Source organism: Bidens hawaiensis, unplaced genomic scaffold (genome assembly GCF_021521415.1).
Source record: "Bidens hawaiensis isolate Kalapana, Puna unplaced genomic scaffold, B.hawaiensis_p1.1 tig00041026_1, whole genome shotgun sequence".
Classification (NCBI taxonomy): Eukaryota; Viridiplantae; Streptophyta; class Magnoliopsida; order Asterales; family Asteraceae; genus Bidens; species Bidens hawaiensis.
In genome coordinates, this window is record NW_027497241.1 from 98,978 (window position 1) to 103,683 (window position 4,706).

Genomic DNA, 4,706 nt, shown 5'->3' on the forward strand with positions numbered 1-4,706 from the left:
TATTTATATTAAGTTTACCAAGCACTCTTGCTTAACCATAGAGCGGAATTACATCATATGATGTTGTCTAAGAAAGCTTCTCATCTTTTGCTAGTAGTCTCACTTGTTCTGTAACTTTTTTAGGTAGCTTCACCTATTAAACACACATCAAATCAGTATTACAATTTGATGAAACATGCACATGCTATTTTATTTAAGAAAATTGAGATTTTTAATAAAGAACAGACAAATAAGTAAAATTTAACCAGTGCAGGTTTCTACGATCCAGAAACATTAAGAAGCTCAGAAACATTAAGTGAAATTAAATAAAATGTCCGGTTTGCATTTTTTAGAAGCTCAGAAACATTATGTCCGGTTTGCATTTTTTAGAAGCTCAGAAACATTAAGTGAAGTGAAAGTACAGCCCCAGGGTTTCGACGATCCATTTGGCTGCACCACTTTGTACAGATGCTATCAGCTCATTATCCAGCCTAAAGTAAAATAAATATGAATTAGATTTAAAAAAAGGAGTACAAAATAACTAATCATGGATGCCAAGACAAACCAATATAGACCAGGTTTTTTTCAACGTGAAAACTCAGTATACAAGTCCACATAAGATGAAAAAAAAGAGCCGAATGTGTTCATTTAAACTTATAAAAGTAACCTTAGCTTCTTCCATTTAAAATATTTGCATTATCAAGTCCATCCAACATGGAAGAGTCTTTTCTGCTAATGAAAGCATCACAAATACTCTATTTTTTTCACCCATATTTGCATTATCAAGTCCATCCAACATGGAAGGTTTTTTTTCACTCATATTTGCATTATCAAGTCCATCCAACATGCACAAATGTCATTATTGAATAAGAGAAAATGCACAACCACAGCTGTAAGTATCATTTCCTTTTTCTTATCATTTATCAACAACATATGTGGGGATCTTTATATGGCTTATCTGGAAATTGTAAGGGGAATAAATAAATAAATAAATTGTAGGTGGAAAATAGGCGTGTCAAAAACCTGAATCATTTATCAGATAAGACATATGCGCTCCAGGAAAGCATAAAATCTCGGGCAGCTGAAGGTAAATCTGCAGGCAGATTAAAACGTTCATTAACTAAGACTATATTATTCTGATTATTCAATATTCCAAAAATTACATTTCTTGTTTTATGAAAGTATGAAACTAACTTAGGTAAGAAACTAAGAATGTAAGATGCCATAAGTTAATAAATCATGCTTCTGACTACTTCCAATGCAACTGAGGGTATATCGATTTGGTCTTCAACAAGCCTATACACGTCAACAAGCTACAAAATACATAGGCCATGTAAGTTGGAAGCGACATAGGAATCCAAGATAACACGAAGTGGATATTTTGACCCACTGCCTAGCCCGCCCATTTTCCCACTCCCACATAAACCGTCATATTCTACATACCTCTTCAACATGACACTTAGAGTCTTCTGTTAATGCAAGAAGAAGTTGTCTACGTATTCCTTCATCAACCAGAAAAAGTCGAGCTCCGTCTTTAATGGTTGCTGTCAGATCCAATTTCTTTTGAACCTTCAACTCTCTAGAGCTTTCTGTGATCATAAGTACAAATATTATACTTTAGATTCATAATTAATTTGTTTGTTTGATGCATATTCACACGCGTTTGTATAATTTAAATACGCACATGTTATTTCCTTGAAGTGCAGGATTACTTCTCATCTTTGACACATTCTCCTTTGCCAGCACAATTAAGTTTTCAAGTCGCTTCCATTGAAAAGCACCATCTTTGAAAAGAACCTAACATATAAATGAAATCGCTTAAAGTAAGAAAAAACGAGATACATGACTTTCAAGAATTTAAGATTTAAAGAAACTGTGTAAAATAGCAAATAACTGACCTGTATGAGGCGTTCTTGAAGAGCAGGGTTTGGGTATGTCAAAAGGCGCTTTGCAACATATGGATATGCGACCTGATAAAGTGTTTTGCTATTAATATGTAATGCGATAAAAACTATTTTACAGAAAATGAATAATTACTTTCAATAACATTCCTCAAAAGGATACACTATGTGAAATTTAAGAGCAGTTTTACCTCGAGAAATTTAAAATCTGGTTTCAGTGTAAAACATATGCTATCTTGAGTCAGTAACGAACGAATGACTAAAGAGAATCTTTCAGGGATCCGAATAGGGTACTGGTAAACAAGTTGATTAAATTTTCCTACATCAAAATGAATTTCATCAAAGATTGTTAATTACATGATATACACTAAATGACTAGCCAGTTATACGTATATATAATCAAAATACAAAGTTTACCTGTAACACTTCTAAAAATAAAATCAACTAGTCCTTTTCCAGCCGAATTCTGCCAAATTGCTTCCAATGCTGGAATTATGGGTGCGACATCCGTTCCTTTTGCAAGGAATACAAGTCTTGTGAAATCATTTGCCATTTCAACATAATCTTCATTTACGGCATGCACAACATCATCAATCAAAATCTGTTTGTTTTGCTGAACACAGACAGAAAACAACATATTTGTTTTAAAACGGCAATCATGGCAACATTAGATTCTTATAGCAGTAAAAATAGTGCAGTGTAAACATTACTTGACTTAGCTGAACAACATTCTCAAAGTCCACATAAGCAATACGCCCATCACGCATGGCAAAGATATTTCTGGGGTTAGGATCACCATGAATCAATCCAAATTCTAGCAACTGTCTCAAAGCAGCACTAACACCAAGAGTCAAAAATCCATTTACATCTATACCAGCCTCCTTAATGGCCTGAGATAAATGAATAAAGAAATCAATAGCATCAAGCGTGATCTAATGGTTTATACTTTCTGAAAAACTTATATGTTAATCATATTACCTGTGGATCAGTGCACCGGATTCCATCAATCCATTCCATAACTTGAACCAGATAGCTGCCTGTAGGCCCTGGGAATTTTAATGGTTGGATCACCCTTGAAGTTTTCGAGAAAATCTTCAATGTTGCGAGCTTCCTGATTATTACAAAACAAAAGAACTCAAGTTATTAAGTAATTAATATTGTCTCTTTTATACCTCTTCCAGAAATGAAATACTATAATCTGAATAGTACCAATGTGTAATCAAGCTCCTCCAGAAGCTTCTCACCAAATTCATCAACAATAAGCTCTGCATTGCAACCGAGCTTTTGTAGACTGATTCCATTTAAAAATGAAGCTAGTGTTCTAAAAAGGAAAAGATCCCTGTATATTATAGGCTCTATTTCAGGCCTTTGAACCTGCAAAAACAACAGTTATGCCCCATTTATAGCAAGTTGCAATTCCAACTACAATTATAAACATAAACAAAACAAAGAGTGAGATTCATTAGCATGTCTAACCTTAATAGCAACATCCTCTCCTGATGCACGTAGAGTAGCCCTGTAAACTTGGCCTAAACTTGCAGCAGCTATAGTCTCTGATGAAATTTTGCTGAAAATAGCTTCTAGAGGTTACCCTAATTCCTCTTCTCTAATGCTGAAAGCAACCTAAATCATCATTAACCACTCACAGATTAAAGAATGTATAAATCAATAAGTAAAAAAGTTTCTTGCAGGGACTATATATATGTAATATCAGATAATAACTTGATTGGGGAAGGAGGAACATAGCCATCATATGAACAAACATTTGTAATTCAACCATGAATCAGCAACACTTATGTCATGTCGTCCATCGCTTAGGCTTTTCCATTTGTAATCGACCATCTTTCGAAAATCCTAATTCAAAAAAAAAATCAATAAGCTTAAACGTTAAACATGAAAAATAAATGATTATCGCATCAAATTTAAGCTTGATCGGTGAGGCCAAGTAAAAGCGATAAGTAATTTTCCAATAATTGTAACAATTCAGAAACATCTACAACAAGTTTCAAAATCAAACTTGTAAAATAGCATCAAAACTCTGACAAAGCCCTAAAAGGGTAATTAAATGAACACAAAGAGCAAGTTAGGTGTATTTAAGAATAATTTACGATAACTTGAATCTCCTAATGATTTATTTATCACTTTTCTACCGAAAAACTCTGTATATAAACAAACATTAATGTAATATGATAACATGTGCCGAGATTAAAGATTCAAAACTATTTTACCCTTTTTCAACAACATCACTATCAGTCTCTAATCTATACTGAAGTTCCATCTTTCAAGTACTTTGAAACTGGCATTACTCATTATCACATGAACAATCCTACACAATCTCCCAGCTTCAAGCCATTCTTTACATAATCCCCAAATTTACTCCAGCACGACAGACCCACCGCCTTTGCTATTAGCCTGAGTAGAGATGCGGTTTTCATTGCTGCTATCCATCAGTACTTGATTCGAAGCTGAAAAACGAATGCACAAGTGATTAGACAAGAAAGTTGTGCTTACCAACAATTTTAGGTAGTAGAAGTCCTCAAAAGCCCTCAATTTTAGGGTTAATTGATGCCAAGAGGAAGCCCTTAAGGCTCTAACCGAAGCTTAGGAGAGTCACCAAGCTCTCGAGGCTGTTCTCCACAGGCAGGCAGCTGGACGAACAGTCTGAGCTAATAAAACCCCTTCAGGCTGACTCGGCAGCCAAGGCCAAGTGTTTGTCCGACCTTAGCGCCAAGAATCGAGACCAAACCCTGGAGTGCGCTGGTCATAAGATGGAACTCGTCCGAGCTAAGGCGCACAAGAAATGGCTTTTGGCGACAACAATTCCCA

The 4,706-nt window shown here is 35.0% G+C and overlaps 1 pseudogene across 1 annotated transcript; it reads right to left on the reverse strand.

Moving 5' to 3' along the window:
• Positions 1–895: 895 nt before the first annotated feature.
• LOC143592533 (protein ACTIVITY OF BC1 COMPLEX KINASE 1, chloroplastic-like) lies at positions 896–4,315 on the reverse strand (annotated as a pseudogene). The gene is made up of 12 exons (XR_013145942.1): positions 4,241–4,315; positions 3,357–3,503; positions 3,090–3,254; positions 2,859–2,991; positions 2,591–2,770; positions 2,298–2,493; positions 2,072–2,199; positions 1,878–1,949; positions 1,664–1,776; positions 1,423–1,594; positions 1,223–1,292; positions 896–1,072 (listed from the first exon to the last, which is right to left on the reverse strand). The product of XR_013145942.1 is annotated as a protein ACTIVITY OF BC1 COMPLEX KINASE 1, chloroplastic-like (transcript).
• Positions 4,316–4,706: the final 391 nt, after the last annotated feature.